This window comes from Physeter macrocephalus, chromosome 20, assembly GCF_002837175.3.
Source record: "Physeter macrocephalus isolate SW-GA chromosome 20, ASM283717v5, whole genome shotgun sequence".
NCBI classification, from domain to species: Eukaryota; Metazoa; Chordata; class Mammalia; order Artiodactyla; family Physeteridae; genus Physeter; species Physeter macrocephalus.
The window spans coordinates 99,239,598-99,261,185 of record NC_041233.1 but is presented as its reverse complement, the minus strand read 5'-3'; the positions used below and the strand labels follow the sequence as shown (position 1 = coordinate 99,261,185).

Genomic DNA, 21,588 nt, shown 5'->3' with positions numbered 1-21,588 from the left:
ATAAAAAAGAGGGCCCTTTAGATGGTGCCACAGTTCACTGTCAGAGGGAATACATCCGAGGGAGGGTTCAGGTTTGGACGTATTGTTTTTGTGGTATCTGAAGGACAACCAAGTAAGATGGATATGAAGCTCAGGGGAGAGCAGGCTGGACTAGAAGTCATTTAAAAATCATCATTATCCTAGGACTTGGCAGTGACATTTTTTTTTAACTTTTACTATTTATTCCCAAAGAGAGAAGGCATCTAGTGTTCAGACACAACCAAATACAGTTTGGTCTGGCTCAAATAGCTTAAAAAACAGAATCTCCTGAGCATCAGCCTGGTCCAGGGGATGGACCCAAGAGGCAAAGGCAAGGAACCAGTTAACGATCATTTCTATTTACATGGAAAAATCTCTGCACAATTAAAAAATTAAATTTGTTGGGCTGGTCCAGTGAAGAGGTAATAAGGTGTTTATTTTTTTTAAATTTTTTTTAACATCTTTATTGGAGTATAACTGTTTTACAATAGTGTGTTAGTTTCTTCTTTACTACAAAGTGAATCAGTTATACATATACATATGTTCCCATATCTCTTCCCTCTTGCGTCTCATAAGGTGTTTATTAAAAACTCTTTTTCACCCGGAGGCAGTTAGCATTTATAATTTAAAACCCAGCCCACCACAGAAAGGGAGTGAATTAAATCAAGAGATTGTGCAGAGCAAGAAAAGAAATGAGGTTAGGAGACCATGAATCGCCAATAGTCAGCCCCAGTACATGTTAGAGGAGAGGTTAGCCATGTGCTATTAGAGTTCTAGAGTAATTAGACTTAATCCAAGAAATACCGACTGAGAAACTACTAGGCAGCTGTTGCTTTTGGTAGCTCTGAGAAGAACAGAGGTGGGTGGCGCTCACTCCCAAGAAGCTACAGGTGAATACGAGAGTGACACCAAATAACGGTTGAGTGACACCGAAGGGAGCAAGCATATGATTTATTGATAGAGCAGCAAAGGTAGCAAGCAGTGTCAGCTTTTATAATTTGGGGTGGGGACTTCCCCGGTGGTCCAGTGGTAAAGAATCCACCTTCTGATGCAGGGGACATGGGTTCCATCCCTGGTCGGGGAACTAAGATCCCACATGCCGCGGGACAACTAAGCCTGCACGCCACAACTACTGAGCTCGCACGCCACAACTACTGAGCTTGTGCGCCTCACCTAGAGAGAGAAGAACCCACACGCCACAACTAGAGAGAAGCCCACACGCCGCAACAAAAGATCCCGCATGCCTCAATGAAGATCCTGCGTGCTGCAGCTAAGACCAGTCGCAGCCATAAAAATAAAATAAATATAATTTGGGGTCATCCTTTAACTCTGAGTATTACTCCCTCTAAAGAATGAGGCATGTAAACCAGAGTGCCGTTCTAATTCGTATCGCCTGTGCTACACAGGACCACTTAATGATACACCAGAGCTTATAGTAGAAATGGTAGGAGCAGGGCAGCTGGCATTTGTAAGTGAAATCCTATGAGCAGAACAAACTCAGGGCTTTCAAATAACAAAATATGTAGCACTGGGAGAATAGTGTGCTCTCTGTAATCCCGACAGGACCGCAAGCTTACCCTGCAGTAAATATATGTGGAAAGAATGTGGACAAAATCACAGGGTTTCTTTTAGGGGAAAGATCAAATAGTCTCAAGGAATACTTGGTTTTCTTGAAAATGTTCAAAGACTGTGTGTCTAAACTGACTTCATGTCAGAGTAGAATAGTATCTCCAGAATCTAAATAAAGGAAATGAAGGTGGTAACATCTAGGCGAGGAACGTGTGTCTGTGTGAGGGGCGGGGGGTTGTTCCGGGTGGAGAATACGAAAAAGTAGGAAATGAGGAAGCACAATATTGATTATGAGATCTCTTGTCCAAGGCTGCTTCTCCGCGGGCACCGGCTGGGCCATATTCACTGTGACTCTGTCACAGTTCATCTTGATTGTGTAGATTAGAGAATGCCAGAGAAGAACAAGAAAGTCAAATATGAGCTTTAAGACAAATGAGAATATAACCCCCAGCTTCCCCCCCGGCATTTGCTGCTCGTGTCAATTTGATGAAACCAGCTCTCAGTCTGTGTTAAAGTCGAGGCAATAGGCCCCCGGAACAGGAGCCGGGAAGAAGGTGGCTCTGATATCACGAAAGGCAAAGCCAGAAGAGAAGCAGCACAAAACCCATCCCCTTTCCTCTGAGGGAAGAAGGTTGCGGCAGGTTGCATGACAAGGAATCTCATGGTCATTTTAGAATCTTCTTGTCAAATGATTGTTCAAGAAGGAGCTTTTGTGGGAAGCCCAGGGAGTCAACCGTAAAACTATAAATCATGTGATGGTTATTCTAAGAATGGAATTAAGGGGAGAAATGTGAGAGTGAATTATGTATTGGTGTATTTTATAAAATATGTTTATAATACAATTGACCCCAAAGAGGCACTCATGGGATATTACTGAAAAAAAATCTAATTGTATATTTGACGTTCAGGAAGAGAGTCCATGTGCAAAGTACAGTAAAATCTGGACTGTCAAGTATGTTGTCCTATAGATTCCACCTCCGTCTCATTCCCCTTATGCGTCTCCCCGTCTCCTTCCCCACTGCCTCAGCCTGAGCTTAAGCCCTCCCCTAGTAATCCAGGAGTTCCCACTCTTGTGGATTTCACGGACCCGCAAAATCTCAGAGGGACATTTGGAGAACCAGAGGGACCAGCTGCTTCTTCACTTGAAGGCTAGCACACACCTATATTTTTTTAAAAACCTGTTATTCACTGACACCATGATTGCATCAATGAATAAACAGTTTATCCCCACAGATGTTGGGAGGTCATAATTTTGAACTGAAGGAGTCCTTTAAAATTAAATAAAATTCAGCTTTATGAAAAATTTACTCTACCTTTTAAAAATTTATCATTTTACTACAGACTGATGAAAACACTGTCACAAACCAACACTGGAATAGACAACTGGGTTTAGGGAATTCCCTGGCAGTTCGGTGGTTAGAACTCGGCACTTTCACTGCCGGGGCACGGGTTCAATCCCTGGTTGGGGAACTAAGATCCTGTAAGTCGTGTGGCGCAGCCAAAAAAGAAAAGAAAAGAACTGGGTTTAGGAGAGCAGATTAATACGGTGGTTTCCCAACCCACCAATCTCCCTGCCTTCACAGCTCTGTGCCCTGAAGTTCATCGTCTACAGCACTGCCACAGTCATGTCTTGCTGCCCCCCTTCGGACTTAAAGGGACAGTCCAAATATGTCAACAGGTCATAAAGCCCTCCACAGCCTGACCCCAGCCCACCCCCAGCATTGTCCCTTGTGATGTCCCACCCCCCAGCTCCATGCCCTGTGCCCTACTGTGCTACTCAACATCGCCGGCCCCCAAAAAGGCCGTCAGCTTAGCAACTTAGCTGATTCACACTCTGGCACAAGCTCCTTACCTGGTGTCACCTTGGTGACTTGCGATTCTCTGAACGGCTTAGACATTTGAGGTCTTCGTGCTTTTTGCTCATCTCTTCCCTCTGCCTGGAATTACCCTTCTTCTCTAGCCCACCTGCCAGACTCAGTTCTCTTTGAAGGTTCAGCTTGGGTCGTATTTCCTGACCCCCAGCTAGGATTCACCACCTTGTGCTCCCTTCTGTCTACTCTGTAGTATACAGAAACACATCAGTACTAGCATTTTGGTGGCCATTGCCTTGTGTCTTCGGGCTGCCTCACACCCAGCTGTATTTGTGATTAGGGACAGCCCCTAGCGTGCAGTACTGGTGAGATGCAGGGCCTTGCCTTTCTCCATGGCCGCTGAAGCAGGGAGGTTTTCCTGCTTCCCTCACTTGGTGGGATGGTGTATTAGTTTGGTAGGGCTGCCATAACAAAGTACCACAGACTGGGTGGCTTAAACAACAGAAACCTACTTTCTCACGATTCTGGAGGCTAGAAGTCGGAGCTTTGCTTACAAGCCAAGGAACCCCTGGATCCCCCAGAGGCTGGAGGGGGCAAGGACAGACCCTCCCCCGAAGGCCCCAGTGGGAACTCGGCAAGGTCTTTGCCAGATGGTCTCGGTTTGAGCCCATCTTCCAGCCTAGACTCTCGTGATTTCGTGCAGTGCCCAGTGCATTCCAGAAATTTTTCTTCTGTACTTAAGACGTCTAGGATTAATTTCTGCCGCTTGCAATTAAAAACTTCAACTAATTTTTTTAAAATTTATTTATTTTTGGCTGTGTTGGATCTTCGTTGCTGTGCAGGGCCCTGTCTGTTTGCATCGAGCGGGGTCTACTCTTCGTTGCGGTGCACGGGCTTCGCATTGCGGTGGCTTGTCTTTGTTGCAGAGCACGGGCTCTAGACACGCGGGCTTGGACTTCAGTAGTTGTGGCGCGCAGGCTTCAGTATTTGTGACTCATGGGCTATAGAGCGCAGGCTCAGTAGTTGTGGCGCACGGGCTTAGTTGCTCCGCGGCGTGTGGGATCTTCCCGGACCAGGGCTCGAACCCGTGTCCCCTGCATCGGCAGGTGGATTCTTAACCACTGCGCCACCAGGGAAGCCCTCGACTAATTTTTTTTAAATATCAGTAGTTGTTACAGTCCAGTCCTTTCAGAGAGTTACAAAGATTCTGAAAACCACCATTAATGTTACAGAATGGGAATCTGGCAGCTAATGGCTTACAGTAGCAAAAGGCTAAATCAGTTAATCACCTGTGGTCATAGGAATGAAGCGCCTAAAGGGGCAAGGCTGTGGGAACCAACTCTGCATCCCTGAGAACAGTGCAGAAGGACATAAGGAATTCCAGAAGGGAGATAAGGCATTCAGAGAGCTTAAGAAAGAGTAAAACAAACTCAAATTACTTTATTCTTAAGCCTGATTCTCTTATCTCTTGAAGCTGTAGGGCTAAAGCAGCTGAAAATTAAACTCCAAGTTAGAGCTTGTGGGTTGCCAAATTACTTGCATTCACAGAGTCACCAAGTATTTTATGAGAAGGTTAGGACATTTCTTGGGGGGACAGACTGGGCCCTGAAAACAGGACTGAGAACTAATGGATCCAGCACCTCCTTATTTCCTTGTAGGCCCTACAGTTCCCCCACCAGAGAGGGTTTCTTGTAAGAGGGACACAGGTTGGCCCCTCCACACCTGCATTCCCTCCACCTCTCATTGTCCCCAGGTCTGTACCCAGTCACTTTCCTGCACGGCCCAGGGAGACGAAGTCAAACCCCGAAGGCTTACACACCAGGAGAACTGCAGACGTTGAAGGTAGAAAACAAAGAGCTGGGGTAAATGTCCACGTGTGTGAATTCTGAGGGAGACTGCCAAAAAGCGGGAAATATAATTTTAGATTGTACCAGATTTACCAATATGGGCGCCCTTACCGGAGGTTCTGGATTCACTGGGCCAGCCTGCCCAAAGTGAGGGGCTCCGAGGAGCTTGCCCATCAGGTACATCAAAGTCTGGACTCAGTGGTGGCCCAGCCAGAATTGAGATGCCATACGTTGCTTGGCCAAAGATCAGCTAAGGTCTGGCAAGATGGCTTGCTTCACGCCACGTAGTGGCTGCCGAATTGGCATGTTAGTAACAGAGAAACACAGTTTGGGGAAGAATCGTATGGATGGACTTCTCAGAATGGCTCACCATGTGGGAATTTTTAACTCAAGAATATAAGGTGGCCAGCACAGCCTCCTTCTCCACGACTCGAGAGCTTGGACTCTTCGGGTGCGTGAACTCCTTGGGCTGCCATGTTGACAAGGATGGAGGCTATCTATGTGCTCAATAATATGATCCTTTTTCCAGGCTGATCTTGTTACCCCCGTGACCGAGTGCTCAGTTGATCAGCAGAGGTAGTAAACCTTGAGCCCATCGTGGGATACAAAGCTCCAAGGGAACCAGCTATTTGCCTGATAGCAGGTTGATTGTCTGGGGCCACTTTTCATCATGGAGGGGGAGCAACTAGAGGAGAATTAGCTGGGGTAAACATTCAATCTGGATGTGTATTTTCTTTCTTTGCCTACCACGCTGCTGTTAGCAGCACCGTCTCCTAGCACCATCTCCAGGAGGCTCTGCTTTGCCCTCAGGCTTCCATCTGGTTTTGGCCAATGAAGGGCGGAAGCAGGCTTTGGGAGGAGACAGAGGTGAACTTATTTACTGTGCCAACTCCCTCCCACAAGGGCCTGGCCTTAACAGTGGCTCTGTTTCTCTCCTGACGGCCACAACTTCTGCTGGGCTGCTCTTTCCAGAGATTAAAGTTCTTGCCAAGTAACTAGTCTTTTTCCCTTTCCCCTTCAGGCCTGGGGTGAATATTCCTCCCAGCCGCTACCCCAGCGTGCTTCCCCATCCCTTGTCACGTTTCCTAGGGGCCCTGCCACTTGACTTGAGGATGGAACAAACATTTCCCTCTCTTCCCCCAAGATGCCCTGTGTGTGTGTGTGTGTGCGTGCGCGCATGTGTGTGTGTTAGCAGGGAAAGGGATTATCCACAGCATGCCAGAAACAATCTCTCTAAATCAGTCATCTCCCCAGTGTTCAAGTCCTTCAACATGGATGTTGGCCCTAAGGGTCACAAAACCAGATTTCATATCATCCAGCCTTAAAAGGAATGAAAGTCTGACACGCACTACAACATGGATGAACCTTGAAGACATTACGTCAAGTGATGTAAGCCAGACACAGAAGGACAGATATTGGATGGTCCACTTACGTGAGCTTTCTAGAGCAGTCAAGTTCATAGAGACAGAGAGTGGAGTGGTGGTCAAGGTTGGGGAGGGCTGGGGCACTTGAGGGAGGAGCGGGGGAGTTACTGCTCAGGAGGTTCCAGCTCAGGAAGAGGAAAATAATTCTTAAAGTTGGTTGCCCGACAATGTGAATGTACTTAATGCCACAGCTCTGTGCACTTAAAAATGGTTAAAATGGTAAATTTTAACAGATTTCTGCCCCTTCTCCTGCAAGTCCTGCTTGGGTATCGTAGCAAGTAGTTTCAGCCCATGACAGTAACTGCCCCCTAACGTCTTTGGGACGCTGCCTGTTGTGAAGTGTGGTCCCTGCACCCCCTTTCTCCACAACTTGTGTTGTGGGCATGGGGGCTCTGCAGACAATATTTCTTCCTTGCCAAGTGGCTCTGCACACAGGGCACACCACACCAGAGCGAGTCCGGTAGGTGAGAGGAAGGAGGAGGGACCAGCCCCTTTCTGGTTGCTTCCTGTTCCTGCCAGGTGTAACCTGGCAACAGTCCTGCGCCCCACAGCACCATTTGCTTCCGGGAGCAATCAGTTCCCAGTTCTTTTCCACTCTCCCAGCACCAGCCCTTTGCCCACCCCTGAGAGATACCTCCAAGCCAGGCAGCACTCCTGCCAAGAGATCTGTTCCCAGCCCCTCAGGGTCCCCTGTCTGAGCTCTCAAGGTAACAGCACTAGCTAGCCAGCACCCCTTCCCAGAGTCTGGGTCCTAACTCCATGGGTCCTCTCTGAGTTTCTGAGGTCTGGTTCCCGGCTCCAGGGGCCCCTCCTCTAAGCTTCTCGGTTCTGAAAAGCCCATTCCCTTCTCTTGGGTCCCCCAGCACAGGATGACAGTTCCTACCTTACTTGTTCCCTCTATGACTTTCAGTCCTCTAATAACCTGTTTAACCAACTCCTTATATTAAATTCCCTCTGTTAACATAACTAGTGGGGTTTCTGTTTTCCTGATGGGATGTTGACTAATACTACTGTATTCCTGCACTTCCGTGCAAGAAATGAAAACAAGAAAGTGTTTCACTTCAGCAACCTGCTGTAGTTGTTTATTGCCTGTCTGCTTTAACTGGTTTGTAAACACCGTGGAACCAGGTGTTTTTGGTTCACTGACCTATACACCCAGCACTGTGAACACAGCCTGGCATACAGCAGGCACCCGTATCATCTTAATTGGGTAAATGAATAGGAAATATTTAATTTGAACATAAAAAACCAAAATAATTCTAGTCATGAAAATGTGCTTACAATATATAAAAGTTATAACCACGTGCAAATATATCCAAGGGGAAAATATGTAGCTGAAGTTTGCAAAGCTCTCTTTCAGAAATTCCTAGCAATATCCATTTTGTGCTTTTCCCCCCATTTTCTTGTTTAATCATTTTAGTCAGTGGGGGTTTCTCCATATTTTTCTTGTTCATTAGGGCATGTTACCCATAAGTAGTCAGTCAGTGTGATATTGCAGTTTATAATAAGAAATATATATTTGGTCTTCCTCCACTGTTCCTGGCACAGAGCTCCTAAAACCCTTATCATTTCCTATATGAGAGCCACAGGGCCATCTTTTGTTATAATATTTAGTTTTTTCTCAGTTCCCGAAACAGCTCCAAGAGCATAAAGGCGAAATGAGTGTCTTCTGTTATTAATAAATAACCAGACCCTTTCAACCACACCTGAGTTTCTGTTACTGAGGTGACCTTTGGAAAGCCCCTAAGGAAGGGGCTGGTTGCCAGGGGAACCAACCACGTGATTGGAGGGTTGGACCTATAGGCCTATCCCCCAGATCTCCAGAGAGTTCAAACACCAAGGGCCAAGGATTTAATCAATCATTCCTTCATTAAAAACCCAAAAGGATAGGATTTGGAGAGCTTCCATGTTGGTGGACAAGAACATATCCACATGTCAGGAGGGTGTCACACCTCAGACTCCAAGGGGGCAGAAGCTTGGGGCCTTGAAAGGTCCAGACCTTCCCCTATGCATCTCTTTCATCTGGCTGTTCTTGAGTTATACCTTTTAAAAACAAGCCAGTAACCTAGTAAGTAAAATATTTTCCTGAGTTCTGTGAGCTTCTCTAACAAATTAATATAATCTGAGTAGGGGGTCATGGGAACCCCCGATTTATTAACCAGTCAGACTTGCCATTGGCATCTGATGTGTGTGTGTGTGTGTGTGTGTGTGTGTGTGTGTGTGTGTGTGTGGCAGGAGGGTAGCAATCTGTGGGACTGAGCCTTTGACTTGTGGTGTCCAAGTCTATTTCCAGGTGGATGATGTCAGGATTGAGTTAAATTGTAGGACACTCGGCTGGTGTGGCAGAACTGTCAGACGTATGGGAGACCTCCACATCTGGGGACCAGAAGTGAGGCAGTGTGAGATTAGGGAAGACAAACACGAGTGTGTTCTTCCTTTACATTCATTCAATCAATAAAATACACAGTTTAAAAATCAAAACACCAATACGTTAAACTTCACAAATAAAACTTCAGAAGGAGAACTCGGGGCATTTTAATGTGATGAAAAAATATACTGTATCGGGAGATGACGTAGGCCCAGGTCATCACTGGCCATGTGACCTTGGGCAAGTCTCTTAGCTTTTCCTGGTATATGTGACTTCAACTTAGATATAAAGAAGTAGAGATCATTTCTAAAGTGCCCTTCCTCTTTTAAGACTCTGATTCTTCAAATAGAAATGTGCTTTAACATCCCAAGAGCACAAGATAACTTTCAAGCATCGACAGTCTATCCCAAACTCGAATGTCTTTTTATCACAGTCCCCAAACCTCTCACTCCACCCAGACTGAGCCTGGGAAAGTGTGAAGTGACTGACAGTCAAATAAAAAGCTTAGGTGCCAATTCCTATTTCCAGGTCCAAATGAAATTATAATTTTCTGTAGCTAATACTTTTTAAACTTGGCTGGATATTTTAAAGACCCTAATCTGTGGAGCAGTGTTAATATTGACAGCTGCATGAAACATCTAACACATTGGAATACGTTGCAAAGCTCAAAGAAGACCAGGTCAGGGCAGTGAACTCTTCTCTTTCCCTGACATCTAACATGTCAGACAGCCCAGAAGACATCAGCCCAAGATCTGACCGATGCGGCACAGGCTTACAGCAAAAAGCCCTGCACCCACGGAGCCATGAGAATGAACTGGAATAATAGTCCTCAGAAAGAACTGGAATAATGGTCCACAGAAAGAACTGGAATAATAGTCCATGGAAGGAACTGCAATAATGGTCCACAGAATGAACTGGAATAATAGTCCATGGAAGGAACTGTAATAATGGTCCACGGAGGGAACTGGAATAATAACCCACAGAAGGAACTGGACTGGAGGAATCAGGCTCCCCAACTCCAGACTATACTACAAAGCTACAGTAATCAAGACAGTATGGTACTGGCACAAAAACAGAAATATAGATCAATGGTACAGAATAGAAAGCCCAGAGGTAAACCCACGCACCTGTGATCACCTAATCTATGACAAAGGAGGCAAGAACATACAATGGAGAAAAGACAGCCTCTTCAATAAGTGGTGCTGGGAAAACTGGACAGCTACATGTAAAAGAATGAAATTAGAACACTCTCTAACACCATACACAAAAATAAACTCAAAATGGATTAAAGACCTAAATGTAAGACTGGACACTATAAAACTCTTAGAGGAAAACATAGGAAAAACACTCTTTAACATAAATGACAGCAAGATCTTTTATGACCCACCTCCTAGAGTAATGAAAATAAAAACAAAAATAAGCAAATGGGACCTAATTAAACTTAAAAGCTTTTGCACAGCAAAGAAAACCATAAACAAAACAAAAAGACAACCCTCAGAATAGGAGAAAATATTTGCAAACGAAGCAACAGATGAAGAATTAATCTCCAAAATATACAAACAGCTCATGCAGCTCAGTATCAAAAAAAACCAAACAACCCAATCAAAAAATGGGCAGAAGACCTAAATAGCCATTTCACCAAAGAAGACTTACAGATGGCCAAGAGGCACATGAAAAGATGCTCAACATCACTAAATTATTAGAAAAATGCAAATCAAAACTACAATGACTACTGGGCATACACCCTGAGAAAACCATAATTCAAAAAGTCACATGTACCCCAATGTTCATTGCAGCACTATTTACAATAGCCAGGACATGGAAACAACCTAAATGTCCATCGACAGATGAATGGATAAAGAAGATGTGGTACATATATACAATGAATGTTACTCAGCCATAAAATGGAATGAAATTGGGTCATTTGTAGAGATGTGGATGGACTAAGAGACTGTCATACAGAGTGAAGTAAGTCAGAAAGAGAAAAACAAATATTGTATATTAACACATATATGTGGAATCTAGAAAAATGGTACAGATGAACCTGTTTGCAGGGCAGGAATAGAAACTCAGATGTAGAGAACGGACGTGTGTGGACACAGTGTGGGAAGGGGAGGTGGGATGAACTGGGAGATTAGGTTTGACATAAATACACTACCATGTGTAAAATAGCTAGCTAGTGGGAACCTGCAGTATAGCACAGGGAGCTCAGCTCGGTGCTCTGTGATGGCCTAGAGGGGTGGGATAGGGAGCGGGGAGGGAGGTCCAAGAGGGAGGGGATATATGTATACATATAGCTGATTGACTTCATTGTACAGCAGAAACGAACACAACATCGTAAAGCAATTATACTCCAATAAAAAAATAAAAACAAAACGAAAACAAAAAAAAAGAAGGAACTGGAATAATGGTGCAATACAAAGTAGAGTACAACTGCTATAACCATTCTCTCTGTACTGTTCTGTGTGATGGAGAATACAGTACAGTATAAAAGTCGGTCCAATGCTACTTTAGAAATAGTGCGAACAGAGGAAAAACAGGCTTACGTAAAAGACATCACAGAGTCAAAAGTTCAAAGACAGTGAAAGAACAGACTGGTCTGTTTAACGATAGCACATGTCTACAAAAGTGAACAGAGTAAATCTGTTGTTTTCATACAATTTTGTTCACAGAAGTAAAATATAATGTGTGTGTACAAAATATATATAAGTAAGAAAATATGGTTTTCTTACCTAGAAGAAGACTAAGTAGTATTGGAGGGGGCCCCGGGAAGGGGCTAAAAAGGGATACTTACTCTCAGTGAGGGAGCCTAGGATCTCAAGGAATTCTCTCTCTGTCTCTTTCTCTATGTGTGTGTGTGTGTGTGTGTGTGTCTGTGTGTGTGTGTGTCTGTGTGTGTGTGTGTTTATATATAAATGACACAAAACAGGAAGGTAGACTTACAAGCCTGTGTAAGCACAGAAGTAGGCAGCTCTGTCTCAGAGCCCAGGATGGAAGCCGGGGTGTAACCATGAGAGGGAGGGACTCTGGTTTTCCTAAGTGTGTGAGGAGGAGATGCCTCTGTGACGACTTCTGAAGGACTGCGGATCGGTTGCTTCTCTCTGTGACGCTGCTGAGACCAGGCCAGGGTAGTTAATACAGGGCATCTTTTCTGTTCATCACGCCTGATCTCTTCTCGTAATTAACCGACATTGTTCGATTGCATGAAACCTACTGGGAGAGGTGGAGGTGCCCTGCAGGTGCCTACTGTGAGCGACTCAGAGTCGAAGCGCCTGGGCTGCCTGTGCGCCTCTTCCCGAGGACCAGTCCCTCCCGGGGGGCAGCTGAACACCCAGTCCACGTGGACTCCAGCTCGAACCTCGCAACATCACTAGGATTCCTCTTACCCTGACTGCATTCTGTAAACGTTCAGACCTCAGATTAGAGAACATGAAGAGATTCTGGTAATTAATTAAAAGAGCTCTGGTAGCTCCTTATGACAAATAAATCAGAAATTGCTAAAGGATCAATGTTTGTTTATGAAAGGAAAATTCTTCTCTTCCAGCAATTCCAAAGAGCAAACCCATGGCTTTCTAGATTAAAGGAACAGAAATCAGGAAGCTCTGCCCTCTTTGTTCCCCTTCTGACCTCATCCTTATCGAACAGGCCACGTCCCAGGGAGGGCACGTAATTCTGCAGACCTTTATAGTCCCTTAGCATGTATGTCTTTTGTGATCTGGGTAGCATCTCATTTAAAACAGAAATTCATCTATGGTGTTGTCCCTTTTTAGAAACCATATCACAAAGTCCTTCATCCTGTGCAGTGACAATGGTAAACTAAACTTGTAACAGTGCTTCAAAAGAAATTCATAATTTGTTAATAGCTTAGTCCCAGTTATTGCTTTCATATGGACAATCACTATACAGTATAAAGACAATGTTCTAGAAATGTATTTAGTACTGGTTTGGCTTTCTAAGTTGATTAGTGATTGTTATTCTACTGTGGGAATGACAGCTTCCATTCTTAACAAGAAAAATTTTAAATTCAGAATTTGCCTTCCCTAGAAATTACCAATTTTAAATAGCTGCTTTAATTAGAAAGGATACATACACTTAGGTAGAGTGTGTTAGGGGCAAAAACTTAAGAAATCGAAATGATGTGGGCTTGAGTTGGTCAAGTGCCAACAGAATGTCAACTCTACTACAAGAAAAACCTCTGAGGTGAGCAGATACTTGTCATTGTCCGCCTGACTTCCCTGTGTTCTGCTGAGGTTCAGTCTTTGTGTGCAAGCGATAGGGTGGGGCAGGAGTAAAGAACGGGGCTCTGAAGCCCTAAACTCCTGCACTGTCTCATCCCCTCATGGAACACGATTGTTCCTAAAGCCTTGGATGGTTTTTTACTTGTGCTTTTGCCCAACACACTAGTGTTTAATTTAACTGGTGGAAGATTTCAGGGCCCTGTACGTATCTTTAGATGATCATTTCAGAGAGAAAACAAATACAGGAATTGATTTACCTTGTGCCCTACAGTTAAGCAGTGTTTGCACACAAAATCTACAGAAGATTTCTGCTTCTCAATCCAATTTTTGGTGTACTGTGAAAAAATTTATTTTCACGCTACCTGCATTTTGTTACTTACACTTCCCATACCTCACGAGTATTAACCATTGGTGCTTGTACTGATGATGACGCTACCTAACCCTAAAATGCCTTTGGAGTATAATCTCATAATGTAAAACTTGAAAGGGACAATTAAAAATGTAAACGAGATGACGTTGTAACCTCTGTTTTTTGCTCCTCTGATCTGGAGGAATGAGGCTGTTATTCCCCCGCCCCCCCGCCCCCCGCCCCTCCATGCACCTCCCCAGGGGCCAACTCCCGGGCAGACAGCCTCCACTCATTTCCAGCTGATGGCTTGTTCTAGAAGCCAGAGTGCTTTCCGATCTCCCGCCGCATCTTGCTCCTACAAGAGCAAGGTGGTATTAACATGTGCCGTCCAGCTCCTGTACTAGTCTGGGAAGCCCTGTGCTAAAAATAGACAGGTACTGAGCTCAAAATTTAGACCGATTTTAATAAAAACCTAGGTCACATAATTGAACATTAGAAATAGCTGAGGTTGACCCTTTTCATTACCAAGGTACTGTTTATTTTAATCACTTTTAGGGAAATCTTTCTAACATATACCACAAACTTTTTATGTATATGTGGCTTTTTTTTTTTTTTTTTTGGCCGCGCCTCACGACTTGCAGGATTTTAGTTTCCCAACCAGGGATTGAACCTGTGCCCTCAGCAGTGAAAGCACAAGAGTCCTAACCACTGCACCGCCAGGGAATTCCCTTATGTCTTTCTAAAGAGCCTATATAACACATTTAAAAAATTGATAACATAGGAGTTAATTGTGACAAAGTATTGTAGAGCAGCGATGCTCTCCAGAGCCTAACAGAGTGTCTGCATTTATGCTAAGTGGCACTAGGTTTTGAATGCATCTTGACTGTTTCTCTGCCCTACCCTGCTGTGGGCAGTCACTTTTCACTCTGTCTCTCTCCTCTCCCTTGTAATTTGCTGCTCTTCGTTGGCTTGGGGCTTAAAAGAGATCAGACAACTAAATCTGCTGGAAGCCTACCTAAAAAATGGAGAAAAAGACATTCGGGTCATTAGAGGGGTCAGCTTTGGATGAACCAGTTCGGTGACATCTGTATTGATGGCTCTCAGGCTGTGTTGGTTCTGGGTCATGATCTGGAGGCTGGAAAAGGCTTGCTGGACCTGTGGCCTCCTGCTAAATCCTCGGGTGCTGGCCCTCTTGTCAGCACCCTCTTGTCAGCCTTTGGTTTTTCAGGCAGAGCTCCCTGACCTCAGGTCCCTGCTGTGTGCTCGCATCAGTGCTGATTCTGTTTCATTTCTACTGAGCTCCTTCCCGATAGCTCAGATCTCGTAATTCTCTCCATTGTCTGTAGTAGTCCACACCTCTGAAAACCAACCAGTGCAGTAGCAGGGTTTGAACGTTTACCTCACACACCTGAGGCTTTCAATTCAAAGTAAGTGCCACAGTTATGAAAGCTGCACAGAAGGAGGAATTATGCCAGGTGAAAAAAAAAAAGTGGTCTAATTTGCAGGCAGCTTGCATTGTATTTTATAAGAATATGTTTGACATTTTAAGCTTTCCTGTGGCAGTAAATTGTACTTCTAGCAGCAAGAGTTATTAAGTCTGTGCCCAGAATAAACCAGACTGTTTTGGAAAGTTTAATTTTTTCAGTTTTCATACTCCATTTTATGACAGTGTTTGTTTCTTCAGCAATAAGCCTATAAGGATACACTGTCTACTATGTCTAATTTAAAACTATAAATACCATTTTTTAACCTTCACAGAGTTTTGTCATAATCTACTTAAAAAAACAAGTTAAATACAGTTTGATTCTAAATTAAAAATTAAATAAGACAATTGGGATTGACATATATTCACTAATATGTATAAAATAGATAACTAATAAGAACCTGCTGTATAAATCCAAAAAAATTAAATAAGACGAAAGATTTAACATAAAGCACCTATGGCAAGATGGAAATATTTCTTGGTGATGATTATACAACACTTAATGGAATCCAGGAAGCCATCTTCATGGACTGAGTGTTTGCATCTCCCCCAGAATTCATATGTTGAAGCTCTAACCCTCGGTGTGGCTGTATCTGGAAATGGGCCTATAAGCAGGTAATTAAGATGAAATGAAGTCATAAGGGTAGGGTCCTGATCTGACAGGATTAATGTCCTTATAAGAGACACCAGAGGGCTCTCCCTCTCCATGTGCACACAGAGGAAAGGTCATGTGGGGACACAGTGAGAAGGTGGCCATCTGTAAGCCAGGAAGAGGACGGCTCTCACCAGAAACCAGACAGGCTAAAACCTTGTGCTGGAACTTCTAGCCTTCAGAACTTGTGAGAAAACAAATTTCTGTTGTTTAAGCCACCCAGTCTACGGTACTTGGTCATGGCACCCATGCTGATGAAGACACCATCTATTTTGTGATAAGCACACTTATTTTACCAAGAAAGGTGATGCTATGTCATCAACTGTAAGATGTACCTCAATTCCAATCATGTGGAAATGTGAAATATTAAAAAATAAGGATGAAATACAGTGTTTTTGATAAATAGTTTTTAAATAACAACAAAAATAAGACAATACTGACTTGAGTTTTTAGAAGTAGCTTTCTCCTTAGAAAGGTCAGTCAATAGTCTACTTCGATCACCAGATCTTTGTTTGATGGCCTCCTGAATTGTTAAAAAATGAGAAGTTGCACAGCTCATGCATGAGAAAACTAAAGTCAAATATGGGCAAACAGATATAAAAACAAAGCTTTCACTTTTTTTTTTTTTTGTGGTATGCGGGCCTCCCTCTGCTGCGGCCTTTCCCGTTGCTTACTTTTATTGTTTACATTGGGAAGCTAACTCAATTTCCCCAGAAAGCCTGAGATATTGACAAAACGGTGCCTTATCGGGCTGACTCTGCTCCTACTTCATTAAGAAAATGTAAATGTCTTCAGTTTCCCTCTTTCTACCCCACAGTCTTGTACATCCCTTTTGCTTCTGAATCATCAGACTCCGGTCAAGGCTAGCCCCTCTCCTCCGCTGACCCCATCTTTCCTGGGACAATAGGCTCTTCTTTCCGTCCCAGCGTCAGGCTCTCGCCCCGTGGCCTCCTCTCCTCAGCCAGCAGAGACACAGAGCTTAAACAGAAACAGAAAACCACACACAAAGCAAGCCATTCCCAGACCCTCCTTCTGCCCTCAAGCTTTACACTCCTCTTTCCTTTTCAGGAGGGGTCCGTGAGCCCCACCGGCTTCCTCGTCCTTCATTCTCCTCTCAACCCACTGCAGCCTGGCTGCCATGTGACACACTCTATCACAAAGGTCTCTAGGGTTCTCCTGCCCACACCACCCTGGAGAAAATCTACAGTTGAATTCCACAGGACGGTCATCTTGCTGGCATCTCTGGGACTGACCATTAGCACGTGGACCAGAATGTAGTCTTTCTGAAGCCACCGGTCATCCAGCAATCAAGAAGCCTCAAAGAGCTAACGTGCTGCTCAAGCGAAGGATTCAGGATGCTGAGGAAGGCTTGAAGGGAAACGGTTGCAGGATATAAGGGCAGAGAGGGAAGAATGTGATGCTGGCGTGGTCAGGCCGAGGAAAATACCAGCTGTGTGTGGACTGAGGTTCAAGCTCTATGTCACAGTAAGTGAAAATCGTGCCCTTGGTGTCACTTATAACTACTTGAGAGCCAACGAGTAAATAAAACTGTATAGTTAGTCTCTGAAGGACTAGAATCCACCTGTACTGATTCTACAAGCCCAGAGGTCCACCATGCCACACTGCAGTCTAGTTCAAATAAACAGATCCATGATCTAACTAAAGTAGTCACAACTTTAACTAAATTAGTTGGTACACAAAGTATTCAAAAACTTGAATAAATGTTTTAATGGTTACTATTACCTGTAATAAAAATTTCCGTGTCAAAATATATCGTATAGTTTTCCTCCATTTTTAAAAAATATTCAATTATTCTTCAATTTCCTGTTTTAAAGGACGAATCATAATACACAAGCTCTGGGAATCACTCAAAACACCAAACCACCTGGTTAAAGGTCTGCCACTTGACAGTTGAGTCAACAGGGCATGTCTTGCCTACAGCACAGTCATCTGCTTTTAACAGCACAAGTGGTGGGATTTCTAGTAGCTTCTGCTTTTCAAACATTCACTATCATCCTAAAGTGGTGTGTTATACATAAAACCATCAATGTATACCAAAATATATCATCCCAATGAAAATAAAAAGCTTCTGTATGCACATATTGCCAATGCATCTCAAGAGGCCTAAATTTTAACAAGTAGAATAGACAAATTATCAGTTAAAAGATCATAAATTACTTTAAAAATGTCTGGCTCAGCATTCCCCTTGCAGGATTCTACATCTACTGCATAAATATAGGTGTGCACCTGTGTCTGTATAGCTTTTCTTAAGGAAATGGCGGATAGTCTGGCCCAATTTTTCATGGTCACATAGGAAGTACAACATTCTTTGCTAGCAAAACAAGAAAAGGTAGGTCTGCATTTCTGGCAACTTGATGCAAAGCCTCAAGAGCTTCATGCAGAGAAAAGCCAGCCTGGAGAATCCAGGCAGTGTCTGCAGTAGGAAAAATTAATGGTGGAAGGTTGGAGAGCCTCGATAATGAAGGCTTTTTCTTTCTTTCTTTTTTTTTCTTCAGGAAACCACTTAAAATTTTATTCTTTAATTAGCAACCTTGGAGAGGAAAGGACATCAGGAATTAAAGGCAGAGGCAGAGAACCGAAACCAGCTGGGTTTTCCTTGTTAGGCTGGAGCAGAGTTTAAACCAGGGCAGATCCCCTCCAGCTCTGGCCTCTGGCTGCAGCCTCCTCTCTACATCCTGGTCCCAGGTTGGTTTGGTTGCAAACTGGCTTCACTTTATCCGAGGCTTAAGCCTTACAGCTTCAAGACCGACATTTTCTCTGGTTTCAGGCCTGTCATTGGATCCTCTGGGCTCTGATCCAAGTCTTTAACCCACATGCAACTGGATGGCAAGAAGTAGTTTGCTCGGAAGTCTGATTGAGCACATCTTCCTCACCTCCTAAGAGCTTGGGTGAAGTTTCTCTGCCTAAGGTAAATGCAGCTTGTGAAATGTTTCAGGTGGGATTAGAATGACAGAACTGCTGTTGTTTATTAATTTCCCTGAGTTGGAGCCATGTTCCCTACCACCTGACATGCCATCACCTGGACCCCTGAAGTTAACATTTTCTACTCTAGCACATGAAATGCCTATTAATTTTTTTAAAATATGTAGGTAATTTTAAAATTAACATCTTGCATTGATGTGGAACATTGGTTACAACTGATGAACTAATATTGGTACATTATTATTAATAAATGTTCATAGTATATAGTAGAGTTCATAATTTGTACTATACAGTTTTATGGGTTTTGCCAAATGCAAAATGTCACGTATACACAATTACCCACATACCATGCAGAATAGTTTCACTGCCCCAAAAGTCTCCTGTGTCCACTTATTGCTCTCCTCTCCCCCACCCCCAAAACCCGTGGCAACCACTGATCTTTTTACTGTCTCTGTAGTTTTGCCTACCCAGATGTCATATAATTGGAATTATACAGTATTTAGCCTTTTCAGACTGGTTTATTGACTTAGCAATTAGGCACTTAAGGTTCCTCCATGTCTTCTTGTGGCTCCATAGATATTTTCATCACGGAATAATATTCCATTGTATGGACAGACAGTTTATCCATTCACCTACTGAAGGACATCTTGGTTATTTGCAAATTTGGGATGTTTGTGTTATAAACATGCATGTGCAGGTTTTCGTGTGGATTTGCCTGTTAATTTTTCAGTGCTCGCCGATACAAGTGTGGTCTAATGAGAGCAGACTTGTGAACGCTGTTCATTTTCAGCACCCATGAGATACTCACTTTGGGTCTGCTTTTCTCAACATCCTTAACACCTGTTGGGCTCTCAGCTATCATCTCTGGCTGGCAGCTAACTTCTACAGATGTATTTTCTGAAGCTCAGTTACCACTAATCGCCAAAAGTTTATTAAGTTTCTTCAAGGCTGCTGTTAGAGATGAGCGAGATTCCTTTGTTGACTCCACAGAAGGCTGGTATCTGCCATTGAGATTTAAAGAGAGGGACAGTTCCCATCCAGCAAATGCAGCAATTCCTTATTTGTAGCAGATATGTCAGTGTAACTTTCCAGGGCTATAAATCTGTAATGGGAATAAAATTATCTAAAATTTCAAATGAAGGGTCATATTTTAATGCATCTATTTCCATAAAGGGATTATCTAAGTTTTGGGTGCACCGGTGTTCTTGACATTGATATCTACTTCCACAGCCAAAGGAAGAATATTTTTCTCTGTACGTGGAAGGTCCACAGCCAATGACTGTAGCCCATCTCCTTTTATCTCAGCTTCCAAGCCAACAGATGGTTGTTGGTTCTGTTGCCTGTTTCCAGGAAGTTCACGGTCCCCTGTGTTAATGTTTTTGGTCACATGGACCAATTCTGTTCGATCTCATGCTGTTGATCCCCTAGTTCTTTGTGCTGCTGGAGGCTATTCATGTGACTCCAACTCTCACATTCTAGATGCCAGGCCTTTTCACTTAGAGACATCTGTGGTCAATGCATTATGGTAGTTGTGACAGAAAAGCTAGCTTCCTTTCCTGTGTGAGGATGGAATTTGAGACCCTGGGTGTTTTTTTCAGCAGGCAGCTTGTTTAGATTATCTCAAATTCCTTTTTCTTATGAATTCTGCAGAGGCATAGCTGGACTTCAGCCTGACAGAGTATTATGCCAAAGAAGTAGAACCAGAAAGGATCCTGAGAGGAAATAATGTTCTTTTGTCCCTCCATTTAACTTCATTTAAAAATCAATATGGTGGTGGGCTTCCCTGGTGGCACAGTGGTTGAGAGTCCGCCTGCCAATGCAGGGGATACGGGTTCGTGCCCCGGTCCGGGAAGATGCCACATGCCGCGGAGCGGCTGGGCCCGTAAGCCATGGCCGCTGAGCCTGCACGTCCGGAGCCTGTGCTCCGCAACAGGAGAGGCCACAATAGTGAGAGCCCTGCGTACTGGGGAAAAAAAAAAAAAAAATCAATATGGTGGGTATATACCCCAAAGAATTGAAAGCAAGGGCTCGTAGAGAGATTTGCACACCCATGTTCACAGCAGCATTATTCACAATTGCCAAAGGCAGAAGCAACTCAAGTATCCATTTAGTAATGAATGGATAAACATAATGTGTATATACATACAGAAGAATACTATTCAGCCTTAAAAAGAAGTAAAACTCGGATACATGCTACAACATGGATGAACTTTGAGGACATTTTGCTAAGTGAAATAAGCCAGTCACAAAAGGACAAATACTGTGTGATTCCAGTAATATAATGTACCTAGAGCAGTCAAATTCATAGAGACAGGAAGCAGGAATGGTGGTTACCAGGAGCTGGGAGGAGAGGTGAATGGGAGTTATTGTTTAATAGGTATAATTTCAGCTTTGAAAAATGATAAATGTTCTGGAGATGAATGATGGTGATGGTTGCACAACAGTATGAATGTACTTAATGCCACTGAACTATACACTTAAAAATGATTAAAATGGTAAGTTTTATGTTATGTATATTTTACCATAGTTTTAAAAAAATCAATATTGCAATTAAGGCAGTAATACAACACAACTAGCACCTTAATCTTCGGTGACCGTAAGTCCTGGTTTGCTGGGGCAGTCCCCACTTGTGCTTCTTTTCTCCAGGGCAATCATTAATACAGGCAGACCTTGAAGATATTGTGGGTTCGGTTCCAGACCACCGCAATAAAGCAAATATTGCAATAAAGTGAATCACATGAATTTTTTGGTTTCCCAGTACAATAAAAGTTATGTTTGCGGGCTTCCGTGGTGGCGCAGTGGTTGAGAGTCCGCCTGCCGATGCAGGGGACACGGGTTCGTGCCCCGGTCCGGGAAGATCCCACATGCCGCGGAGCGGCTGGGCCC

The 21,588-nt window shown here is 43.7% G+C and overlaps 1 long non-coding RNA gene and 1 pseudogene across 1 annotated transcript in view; one reads left to right on the top strand and one right to left on the bottom strand.

Annotated features, from left to right (window-relative positions):
- LOC114484573 (uncharacterized) overlaps window positions 1-18,802 on the top strand; it is an 81,191-nt gene extending 62,389 nt beyond the window's left edge. Inside the window, exons 3-5 of the long non-coding RNA XR_003677657.1 lie at window positions 16,828-17,244; window positions 18,276-18,465; window positions 18,548-18,802. This is a non-coding gene — a long non-coding RNA (uncharacterized lncRNA). The remainder of the gene's footprint in view (window positions 1-16,827; window positions 17,245-18,275; window positions 18,466-18,547) is intronic.
- Window positions 18,803-19,379: 577 nt separating this feature from the next.
- LOC112066935 (regulatory solute carrier protein family 1 member 1-like) overlaps window positions 19,380-21,588 on the bottom strand; it is a 9,330-nt pseudogene continuing 7,121 nt past the window's right edge.